At 42.2% G+C, this 13,100-nt stretch overlaps 1 protein-coding gene across 1 annotated transcript in view; it reads left to right on the forward strand.

Moving 5' to 3' along the window:
- Nucleotides 1–1,095: 1,095 nt before the first annotated feature.
- cdk18 (cyclin dependent kinase 18) overlaps nt 1,096–13,100 on the forward strand; it is a 43,004-nt gene continuing 30,999 nt past the window's right edge. The window contains exon 1 of the mRNA XM_048255024.1: nt 1,096–1,489. The gene's annotated coding sequence lies outside the window, so the exon portion shown is untranslated. The remainder of the gene's footprint in view (nt 1,490–13,100) is intronic.

Below are 13,100 nucleotides of genomic sequence, written 5' to 3' on the forward strand. Positions count from 1 at the left end.
TTAGTAGTATTTACAGTTCAAAGCTGCACACAATCAGTGTTCCCTTGACAAAATCCAGTAATTTATTTTTGTTGTTGAATAATCTAAACTGGGTGTTGTTTTGTCAAAAGAGGCTTCTCTTATTGTCTTTTTGGCAAAATGTTGCATTGTGTGGACTCAATCAGTGTGTAATTGAATAGAGACTAAAATAGAAGATTATCTTTGATGCTGCTTATGGGCTGTATATTCCTAATGAATGGCACGAGAAAGTGTCTATCTTGGCATTTAGAAACACAATTACATTGGGGAAAAATTACTTTTACGTATAATCAGCATTACATAACTCCTTTGTTTGATCATTAAGTGCTTTTAAACAGTTTGTAGAAAACATTTGCTTTTTTCATGGTCAGGGTGGCATCTTTGGTAGTTTGTTACATAATCTATACCGTCTGATGATTACAATGAAAATGTGTGTGTGTGTCTTTTTAAAAGGGAGACAGCTCTTAAGCAGTATCATTTATTTTGGTTAATAGCAGTTTCAGTGAGTGTGCCTACGATCTGATCTATTTCAGTGTTAGAGACTCTTTATATATAAACAATATGTGTGTGTATGTGTGTGTGTGTGTGTGTGCGTGTGTGTGCACATTTCACTATGTGTTTGTGTCTAAATAAGTGAATTCAGTGATTCAGATCCTGAGTGTTTGTTCCATGGCTTGTGTATCCAAAAGAGTTCTCTCCCCACCCCCCTCAGAAGCACGCTTGGATGCTGAGTGGCCACTGGGGCTCCTCATGCTTGCATCTGCTAATTAAACACATTTACAATTCTCACAATGAAGCACTCTCTTTTACACACACACACACACACACACACACTCACACACTCACACACTCACACTTACAGTGGGATGTTACATTAACCACTAAGCAAAGAGCCACTCCGTACTGCATTTACAGAGAAGAGAAGGGCTTGTTTGAAGTTGCTGCCTGATTGGCCGTTGCTATAACAATGGAGGCGGGGATACAAGGGGGGAGGGGTGGAGACAGACCTGTGGGTATAAAAACCTTCAGACATGCTTTCCTGCCGTATGGATTTTTTTGCTCTCCTTGTTTGTTTTTAGTTTTTCCCCTTTTTTCTTCCTCTCTCTCTCTCTCTCCTTCTCTCTCTCTCTCTTTCTCTTTCTATCTCCCTACCTCTCTCATACTTCTTATCTAACCGGTTTGTGTGTGTGGAGAGGTGAGGTCGTAGAGCCAGGGAGACGGCTGTCATAGAGGACCCCAGAGAGGACTTGCTCTGACGTACGCGGCAGTGGGCAGATACCTCTGGAGTGGATTACCCCTGTCTGTGAGGGTGTCAGCTGAGAGACGCCCCCCCCCCCCCTACTCTTCTCCATCCCTGACACCCCCCACTCCTCCTCCTCCTCCTCCTCCCTACGCAAGCCTCCCGTGGACACGCGACTCGGCAGGCTTGGCTTCAGCTACGCCACTGGGCACCTCGTCGTCCAGCAGCATTGTGAGTACAAGCTTGCTTCCTCTCCGTCTCCCTCACTCTTTCTGTCTTTCTGTCTCTCTCTCACACACACAAACACTTGCTCTCTCTTTCTCTCTCTCTCTCTCTCTGTCTCTCTCATACACATAAACAAATACTCCCCTTCTCTCTCTCTCCTTCTTTCTCTCTGACAGACAGACAGAGAAACACACACACACACACACACACTACACACACTTTTTCTCAGTCCTTCTATCTGTCTCATATCTGTCTTTTAATAATCTTCTCTCTGCCTCTGTCTGTGTCCTGTTCCACCAATCTGTCTCTGTCTCAGGCCCATTGCTCTGTCTCTTTCTCAGGATCATGGTTTGAGTGTGGCAGCTCATGTGGTCTCTGCTCTGCATCCTCTGAAGTGCAGTGACATACATTTAGCACAAAAACAAAACCACAGGCAAGCACAAAGCCGTGTGGTGCGCGGCGTGCTCAGTGGCCCTGGTTTCAAGCCCAACTTTGTTTGCCAATTATGGCTCTGTAGCGCTTTGTTGCTTTGTTTCAGTGCTCAAGTAAAGAAAGGGGATTTGTTCTCTTATGTGTTATGTTCTCTCTCTCTCTCTCTCTCTCTCTCTCTCTCTCTCGCTCCATTTATTTTTTCTCTCACACTTTTTCTCCCTAGTAACTTAATGTTTGCATACTTTGTCTTAGTTTCCTTCAGCATTCTTTTGTTTGCTGTCAGTTTGTGTATGTACTGTAGGGCTTAAATCATGGGTTAAGGGTTCAGCAGCAGTGCTGGTCTGTTTGCCTGTTTGCGTGCGTATGAGCTCCTACATCATGCATGGTTAGGGGTCACAGATGTGATGTGATAGGATGTGAAGAGTAGCATACCACGCTAACCCGGCTCTGTGGCTCTGCCGGTGATGCTTTGGGTTCTAGCATGTTGAGCAGCTCCTGGTAGAAACCACTGCACTTACATAACAGCTAGCTGTTGAGGGTTCACTGCTGCAGTCTCGACTTAATCACATTATTCTTGGGCAAGACCAACGCATTTGTTTAAAAAGTGCCGGATATAAATACACATGCTCGCTGACGCTCACGCCAGATCTTATTTCGACCTGGCGCATGGCAAAACAATGTAACTGGTGTTGTTGTCTGCTGCACCCAATGTGACAGCAGAGGAAGTACATGTAGGCTCCATTGCCAAACTTCTCACCTCTCCCACTACAAGCTGGCTTGTCTGGAAAAGCTGGACTGCTTAAAAAAGGTGTCTATTGTAATATACACAGACGGTGTTCATGTATATATATATTGCATGATTTTTGCTTTAACCACAACACTGCATGACTGCAAAACTCGCGTTGGTCAAGTGTTTCCTAACCTCTCTGTCTCTCTCTCTTAAGTGTGTGTGTGTGTGTGTGTGTGTGTGTGTGTGTGTGTTTGTGTGTGTGTGTTTGTGTCTTTGTGCGAATGTGTTTGTGGTGTGAAATGTCTATTTAAGCAATACTCAGCTACTGCTGAGATGTAGGTCAGTCAGATGCTTTTGACCCTCTCTAACCTTAGAGCTCAGCTGTGGCCCTAGACACACTGTTATTTAATTATTCTATAGCAATCACTTTCCTCACAAAATTAATTATTACTTAAACAGGATGGTGTCTGTCTTATTCTTCCTCTTATGTTTGTGTATTCACTAGCCACATAGTTTCAGTTATTGTCTCTGAGGGATAATAATAGGTTGTTTTAGAGTTCATTATGGGTAATTTCCCCAGAGTGACTGCTGAAAAAACACCACATTTCTCAGTGGGATTGCCCATCTTACCCTGTCTAATAGGCCTCTCGGTAGATGAAGAGCTTAGCTAATGATACCTGACCATGACTGCAGTGGTTCCCAAATGCACAGGAGTCATCATGGCCAGCACGGCTACTGACCGGCCAGAGAGTTCAGTGAGTGAACTGGCACTGTCTGGCACTGGCACTCACGTCACCACCTATTGAGCTGTTTAGGAGCTCCCTGACTGGAATGGCTGTAACATCAATACAGCATCACCTCTATTCAAGAGGGTCAACATCCTCTGTGTCATTCAAGTAGCATCAGTGTGCGTCGGCAATACCAATTTATCTGACATCCGTCACTGAGTGTGCCTGTGCGTGCTTAGAAGTCCATTTTGGAACAAAGCAGTCTAGTTCAAAAATGGTCTAAGGTCAGGCTTTAGCGGGTAGTGTTAGGTTGACCTAGACGGTCTGAGCTGTCCTCCAGGTCAGTGAAAATTACGGGTGCCACTTGTCGTCCAGTGTGGCAGGGCCCATGCTGGCTGGCTGGCTGTGCGCGGTCGAGGGGGTTGGAGAGTGAGTGAGGCTGCAGTTGTGGTGGAAATGGAGCCCGTTGGCCATGTTCTCCACTCACGCTGCGCCAGCTGGCCCATGCATTGTCTTTCTCCAGTGGCATCGCTGTTTTTTCAGCCCCAATAACTGCTGGCAATTTCTTAGCTTATTTACTTACTTATTTATTTATTCATTTATTTATGTATTTGCACATTAATCTATTTGTCCATCCCTTCACTCACTCAAGCACAAATGGCACAATTTTTTTTCACCTCTTCTTAGAACCAGACCTGTCAGTGCTGTTAAGATGTGTGTGTTTGTGTTTTAGCCTCTTTTGTATACTGTGTCCACCGTAGAGAAACCTGCACATTGTCCGACTGCCACATGATTATTACCCCAACCTGCATATCATATCACTTTTGGATGAATCCAAAGCCAGTTATCATATAAATATGATATGATCCCAGTCACTTTTGCGGGGACTGCTTTCACTCAACTCCAGAATAATTCTTTTGGTCCGTCTACCACAAAATAAAATATCTGTGTTAAGGTGGCTCTGATGCAGGTTATAATAACAATCCTCAGCTGGCAATGTTGTTGTCGATTCATCATAAGATGTTGCTGTGTGGACCTGCAACGTTTACAGTACCGGAATACAGAGCCACTCACAGGCAAAATTATTTGGAAGCAAAATCACTGGAATGCTCGAGATGTCTCTCCCTTGCACTTGCAAGACACAGACACTAAATCCCTAAATGGATCTAAACCTTTCTCTCACCTCTATTCAGGCAACACACTGCCACTGAATTTCATTCATAGGCTGATTATTACGTAAGACCAGAGGAGGCAAGGGGAGGTTTGAAAGCAGGCTGACTCACTCGACACCCGAGCCCACTGCTTTGGTTTATTGTCATTAAGTTTCACCTTTCGCAAACGAAACTCGATGAGAACCACGGGACCTTATTAGAGTGATATTATCTTCAGCCGTAATCTCATAAGTTAAACGCATATTCCATTTGCCTCTTGATGCTTGAAACCCATTCACCAGGGTGCTGTGGGGGAGCAGTCATTGTAGAAATATATGACATAAAATAGACTGTGCTTTGTGTCCACATGTCTTTGAAACAGTTCTTGTTGATTTGTATGGCATGACAAAGGACGGGTCACACCGTCTGCCATATATTTGTATCATTAACACAGTATCAGAGATCTGTTTGATGTTTGATTGTTATAGCTCATTAAGATTCCTTTCACCCACACCTATACTCACTCAGGTGACACACTGCTACAGGATGTTTCATGAAAAACATATCTGGGGCATTTGCTCACACAAGCTTCCTGTGTTTGGCACAGACAGAGCTCCTGTTTACATTAAACAAGGAGCAGGTTTCTAACACCTCAGATGATATCACCTCAACATCAATCTGGCACTGCTAACTGATTGTGATTGAACTTGGTACCGTTTTTTAGACAGCCACATCAAAGCCTTTGGCAGGTCTCGACTCGAGGCTGACAGCTTAAAATCCCCCAAAAGAGAGGCTCAGGGAGGGTGTGTGCTAGGCACAAGTGCCACCACGTTTATCAGAAAACAGAAGTTAGTGGGGGGGGGGGTGATAGCACCAACGGCAGACAGTGGTGCCTCTGCGTGACCTCAGACAGCTGACGCGTCTTGTTGTTTTGGAACACTGGCCATGTTGTGGTGGTGCGACGAGCGCCGGCCGCTCGCAGACCACAGAGATGTCGTTGTTGATGGGGCGTTGGGGGTGAGTCGTGGGGGGGGTATAAACAGAAAGGTCACTCACAGTGACCTCTGTAACATGGAGAGGGTTGATGAAAAAAAGTATTCTACTACTGTTTCACACCTACACCTGCATGACCCTTACAGAGACTTGCTGTCTATCTATTTGTCTGTGTGTGTGTGTGTGTGTGTCTCTGTGTGTGTCTGTATGTGTGTGTGTGTCTGTGTGTGTGTGTGTGTCTGTGTGTGTGCTTGTGTGTCTGTGTGTGTGTGTGTGTGTGTCTGTGTGTGTGTCTGCACACAGTGTGCCACTTACTTTGTCAACACGTGAAAAAAAGTCCCCACTGAAAATAGGCATTATGACTAATGCAACTTCATTAAACTTAGCAAGCAGACTCTACTGCAGACGATGATTCAGTCCTTTACTCTCCTGTGTGGTACATAAAGAGCTATAGGTATGAGTCATTATACATTTCCCAGGGGTGGTAAACACAATTTATAGCTTGATTGTGAACTGATTGACCTTTTATGCTCAAAATGTACTGTTATTCTGTTTCTGTTTGAAAAACGTGTACATTTGAATCTTTTCTTATTAGCTTTATAGCTCAATAAAGTAACACTTTTGATTGTAGCCATAAAAATGACTTATCAAATCATCTTTAAATCTTTTTATTTCTTAGGTCTAACATGATATGTAACATTTCTGTAGAATTTAGAACTCAAATGAATAGTGATACATTTGTTTTTTACACTATGTCTGTCTTGTTAAACATGTAAGATAGTATGACAAGCATGCAGGGTGTGAGTAAGGTCTGGTTGCTGTGTGAGAACTAATGTCCTCCATTTACCCAGTGAAGTTAGACCATTTTTTCAGACATTGTATGTAATTTTCTTATTTTGCATCTTTGCATCTTTTCTGCATTTAATTTATTGTGATAATTACAGTGGTTCAAGGTTCATGTAGTAATGTATACTGTAGGTTAGTTAACTAACAGGGAAGCTACACCAGGCGCGTAACTGAAGCATTCCGTACGCAACGCGTAAAATCCCTTTTAGAAGATTGGTCTATTTTTTCGGACGTACGCGCCGCTATCACGTCTGGTCTAGCTACTTCCATTGATTACAGTGGAATCTAATTGTTGCAGGAGCGCTTCAGTTACGTGCCTGGTTTAGCTTCCCTGTAAGACAGGGATTTCATTACATCCCAGAATGGTTGATGACGTTCAAAGCAGTGTGTGCTTATACTGAGGAAGCCCAGGGATCAAATACCCACTGTAAATACAACAGTACCTGGAGAAACTAACCATGTACTGTATGCTCATCAAAGTGTAGGGCCATCACTGCATATCCTTTTCAGAAAGTGTGTGGACTGACTAACTCAACTGATACCTTTTGAGGGAAATTGCTATTTGGACGAACACGAGTGACTATTCAGCTCACTGACGTCTAGACATTTCAATATTTATCCTCTCTGAGGGTATTGTGTTCGTATAACAAAGAGCTTGACGATGAATGCAGAGCTTCAGCTCGCCTTTGATCAGCACAGCTGCCATTTTCGCAGAGTCCTTCAAACACATCATGCATGTCCAGTATTGTGGAATAGGAGTGGGGATGCTGCTGTTTGGCCTGAGAGAGGGAGTCTGAGTGTTAAGCAGCAGTGCCATGGCAGGAGCAACGAGCACATGGGATGCAGAGTGTCCTGCGCCTGAATGATCATTCCAATCTCGCGTGGGAGCTACTGGGCTGGAAAGTAATAGGACCACAGGCCAGCCTACTCCCATTCGCCTCACCCATTCACACTCACACTCACACTCTCTCTCTCACACACACACACACACACACACACACACACACACACACATGCTATGACTGATTCATAGCTACCCAATCATGCTACCCATTCATTTATTTTATTATGACCTAAGATGTATTAGGGAGAGTATTTTTAGTTACATTAGGTTTATATCCAAGACTGTCTGTAATCGGGTGACATCAGAACCATGATGGTGGGATGGTGATGTTTATGATGACTCTCTCATTTTATTTCAAAACCAGATTACTTCACAATAATTGGTTAGACAGAGTAGCAAAAGGGACACTCATTAAGTGTAACATAATGTGACCTATGATTCATGAGAAGGCAGTGAGCTGCCACTGAACCAAGAGTTTGTTGATGGGTTAATGCGTGTGTAACTAATTTTTGTTGAAAATATATTTTTTTTGAGAGTGGGTATAGCGTAAAATGGGGATGTTCAATCCCTCCCTGAGTATGACATCTTAACTCTCCTGTTCGTTTTATGTTTACTAGTTTTGTGTTCCTGGTCAAAAGTGACTGCATTATAACTTGTTATAAATCCATAGTAACACACATATCATCATCTAATGTTATGATAGACCTTTCTATCAATTTGTGTTCTATTGGATATAACCAGTTTTGACCAGTTTTGATATAACCAGTTTTTCTATTTATAACCTGCAGGCCTCACTGACCTGAGCTCATGCAAGTCAGAAAGGGGAAGATTATATTGGGGAAAGGTTCCAGTGGGGGCTGGCATAGATGCAAAGAGGGGGAGTGAGGTTGTGTTTGTGTGTGTGTTTTAATGTACAGAAGCACATATACAGTCCATCTGATCAATAAGTATGTGTCTGGACTCAATTTTATACACTGACCATTTTCTCACCCAGTCATATGGCCGGTCATTTTTGACCGGAAATACACATGGGTGTTCTAAAGTTAAATAAAGCACTCAAATTGCTATGAAAATTATGAAAATTTGTTTTGTGTGTTCAGATGCCCTGTGTTAACAAAGTCAAGGAGCCTCATGGTAGTCAGAATAAGTTAACAATATTTTTGAGAGAAAATAATTGTCAATCGGTCACATTTGACTGCGAACACAACAGGAGGGAAGGACTGCCTAGGTTACCTATGCCTAGAAATGCCCCTGCACACACGCATGCATACAGTAGTTTTTTCTAAATCATCATCTTCTGCACATGATTTCACATCATGCATGTGCTGATATTCATTCTTCATATGCTCATATGCCATTATACTCATAATGGGTAAATCCATAGACATGACCGTGCTGCACAAGAGACTGAAGTTAGTACAGTAAATACTAGTAATTGGCATCTGAATGTTGCTAAGAATAATAACAAATGCCAAACTACAGCATTTTAAACATTTGCTGTGGGCTGTGAACTTCAAATCATAATAAGATTAACTCTTCACACTCCTATCAGGTCATGCTGTGAGCACAAACAACATTGTAATTTGTTTTGTGATGAATGGGTCAACATTTTCACCTCATATCAGCTTTGATTGTGTGGTTCCTGGAATTCCACATCATTGACCGGTCTACACACGTCTTCTGGAATCTCATGGGTGTAGGTCCAAAGCAGAGTGACTCATGAGGTCTGTGTTGTGACGTCCAGGTCATTAATGTTTAGCCGGAAATAAGTTGATGACATATGAAATAAGTTGACGACATATTCTGAATCTGATAGACAATGTGTGCCCAGAGAAAAGTAAAGAACAAACAGTTGACACACTGAAACAGCTCAGTGACACAGAAAGATAGTTTTTGGAAAAAAAAAGAAAAAAAAACTTGAATATTTACTGTACTGATTTATGAAATACAGTTCAAAGCAAACTGAAAGAAATGTACAAAGTCAGACTTTCCCTTACTTAATACACAATCTCAAGGGCAAGATAATGTGCTGATATTCCAAACTGTTTCCGCCACCACAAAACTCTGCCAAGAGTCGTTCTTTAGGAATTTGACCTGGATGGCCTCCACAGCTCCTGACGTAAATCTGCACAAATCTCGACCTAAGATACAGCACTCCATGTTTTTTGATGTTCCATTCATGGACATTTATAGACTTTTACCAAAAAGATTGCTGGAGCCTGGAAACTGAACTGTTTGGATTCCACCCTCTGGAATGTACAGACTGCTCCTCAGAGAAAATAAAGACACATTTGCGTTGATGTTTTAATTCTACTTATCTCCCCAGTAGAAGCATTACATTTTCAGGAGAAAGTGAGTTTTAGTTAGCACTGAAGTGCTCTTATTAAGGTCAAGGGAACTAGAGGTCTAGAGCCTCCACAGTAGTATAAATTACATATAAAAGTGATTGTGTTGAATCTGCTGATCTGAACCACTTCACTGCTCGTCCAGGTTCATGTTTGTCCAGACTATGATGGGTGAGTGTAGTCCATGTCCAGGGATAAGTGTGTTAACACTTGATGGAAATAATTTTTATGACCTTTTCTTGCTCCAAGACTAGGGCCTAGTCCACACGTACCAAACCGATCTTTTTTTCCTCCGTCTTCCCTGGAACCGTATCAAGAATATTTGCGTCCAAACGGATCCATCTCAACACGACTCAACACGTTACTTCAAACCCCAGGCCTATAGGTGGCACTGTATCTTTACGAAAATTCACCAAAACTTGCAAAACTTGCGCTTTAAAAACAGACAGAATAGGCTACGGCGAGATGGCTAGTGCAAGGAAACCAGAATTGTTTGTGTGGACTGATGGTGAACTGTCAACTGTAGCCAACTGTAAAACTAATAAACTTTATTTTACGGTTTGTGAAGGGTGCAGTCCGTCCTTTATTTGGCTATTAATGAGGTAGGCCTACTAATCCCTTTACTTTCTTTGGTTGTAGGATAGTCCGTGATTCACATTAGTTTTGGCTATCACCGCGAATTAGGCTACTAAGCATAAAGGCTTACCCAAGTTCTAGGCTATTCTGTAAAGCCACATTTATAATATTGCTATAAAACCCGTTAGTAACAGTCAATACTTTTGCCTGCATCAAATCGTGCATTCGCATTCAGTGTGCTACCATCGGCTTAACGTGAGTTCTAAAAGCGTCTTTGTATGCTTATATCTGATTTCACTCGACTGTGAATGCATGTATATATGTTGTAAGACATGTAAAATAAATGAATGACACTGGCACTACGCACAAATTAATGTAGCCTAAACTTACACCGCACTTTCCTAATAACTTAAGTTTCTCGGCGTCACTGACAGTAACTAGAATGCATAAAAAACACCGGGAAAAACAGTGTTCAGTCCACCAAGTCATAAGCTATCGGCGCTGCGCAGCATCAGTTGTGATATTTATCTTAACGGAGTGTAATCGTAGGTAATGTCATGTATGAAAACTAGTATTGTTAGGCAATACTATAAGTGCAAGTCCAGGGCAGCTGAGGTGTGGCGATGACATCATCGATACGCAAGCAGGATGTGCGGTTTTCGCTGTCTAAAGCGAACTCAAAGCGGTTTCAGATTTCTCCACTCTGGGACCAGGTTTCAGAAAAGTGCGGTTTCGGGCAGTGCGTTTACAGGATTCGTTTGGACACTCGGCCAAGACGAAGCAAAACCTCTGCGTTTAACCTAAAAAGCGTCTCCGTGTGGACAGGCCCTTAGCTCCATTTACATTGAAAGTGTATTCTGTCTTTCTTGCTTTGATCTATTCAATGCAGATGTAGGTGTGAAATGCTCCCCACTGGGCACCTTTTGCTTCTACCATACCACTGTGTTTTTGTCAAGTAATTATATCCACCACAATTACTTTCACACTGCTCATGCTTGAGAGAGAGTATTCAAAGCTGCTGATAACAAACCCAAGGAGCCACATGGGGAGATGTTGAGAGACTCAGCCCACAACCCTCAGCCATCAGCAGGCAGCCAGACTCCACACTGCTGCTGTCTCTTTTCCCTGTCCCTCTGAGGTGGAACAGCTGATTTCCCCAAAAACCCGTCGCCACTGGAGGACAGTCATTCACGGTGCCCACAGACGGGCATTAGTCATCCCTCCCGGATGGGAGCAGTCACAATATAGGGACAGAACAGATTTGTTTCCACCTCCAGGGAAGGTTGTAATGGCATACCCGCCAAGGAAGCTGTGCTGTGCTGGTCCTTCCCTAAGGAGTGGACAAACTCAGCCTCTCTGGACCTCTGACTCGATGGCGGTAAACGTTGGTCATTCAGGACATAGACAGAGTAAACAGTGTGCCTTAGTCTCGCCGTATGCACTCCCGAAGAGTCAACAAAATATTGATAATTATCATTAGTAAACACAAGAGAATGGAATCATGATTTAGCAAAGAGCAAATATGTTTTGTCAATTTGAGTCCATTTTTGGAATTTCCCTGGGAATAAAATATGTTTTATCTAGGGCTGTCGAAATAACTGATTAATTTCGATTAATTAATTTGAGAAAAAATAACTGATAAAAAATAGTGCAGATTAATCGATTCCGTATGACCTTTGACTCCCGAGCCGTTCTAGTTAGTAACCATTAGCCTGTAAAATGAAGGAAAGAGAAGAAAATGTGCTGCCTAGATCATTGATTGGAACATTTACTTTTAAAAAACGGCCCGATAGTGTTGATGAAAATAAAGTGTTGATTAAAATAAAGTCCTCTGCAATGTCTGCAGCTAGGGATATGCATACCAACGGAGTTCGTCAACTCTAAAGTCACATAGTTGACATTGAGGGGAGTGTTAATTTATTTTCATTGTGTCCCCTAGGTTATATCTGTGGCCTGAAATGCCTTGTATGTAAAAAAAAAAACTTCTTACCGAAGCACTTTTGAATTTATTTCCTCAGCATATTAGGTCATATCATATATTATTATGGCCATTATTTGAACAGTGAAAATAATAATAAAAGAGTTTTTGAACTTTAATGTCACTAATGCTGATTATTCAATGATTAATTTGAATTTAAATATTTAAAATACTTTCACAGCAAAAATGATATATGCGATTAATTTAGATTAATTAATCACAGAGTATGTAATTAATTAGATTACATTTTTTAATCGATCGACAGCCCTACTTTTATCGTTTAATCTCTAAATTGTTAAATCCCTTTTCAGGCTAACCTTTTAAGCTGAAGAACATGAAGCTACAGTAATAGGTTGCTGTTATCTACACAAGGAAACATGATGCATTAAAGGCAGTGAAAAGACACTTTCAGCATGTTACAAACCTGCTGCAATATAATATAACAGCATAGAACCATCCTCATATAATACTCACAAGAAACCAGCCTTGGGATGTTACATAAACCTGAATCATGTGGATATTCTATAAAAAGCTGAGCATGTAAGGAACATGGGTGAAGGAGCAGAAGGTCATGTTCTAATTGTCAGTGTTTATGCGTCGTTCCCAAGCCTGATGATGAAGTGCACTCGCCCTGGACCGTGGCTCATTTTTGGCTCAGAAGATTAGCCCACATTTGGGACGAGAGTTCTCCCTTCGCCCTTTTAGAGGCACCTTCCACATGAATGACTGGCGCAATCCCGGGGGCATCTCTGTGTGGATCTAGGTCACGCGCTTGCTCACTCGCTCTGCTCAGCCACTCACACGCTCTTTCATTCACACAACACAACACATTCATGCAACAACATACAACATGGCTTTCAGCTTGTTTATCTGCTTTGTATGTGCCCATGTGTGTGTGGAAGAGAGAGAGAGAGAGAGAGAGAGAGAGATGCGCCCAATGTTCTATATTCATTTCTTTATCAGGTTTCTCTATCCCAAGAGCAAGTGGGCCAGT

This window comes from Alosa alosa, chromosome 10 (genome assembly GCF_017589495.1).
Source record: "Alosa alosa isolate M-15738 ecotype Scorff River chromosome 10, AALO_Geno_1.1, whole genome shotgun sequence".
NCBI lineage: Eukaryota > Metazoa > Chordata > Actinopteri > Clupeiformes > Clupeidae > Alosa > Alosa alosa.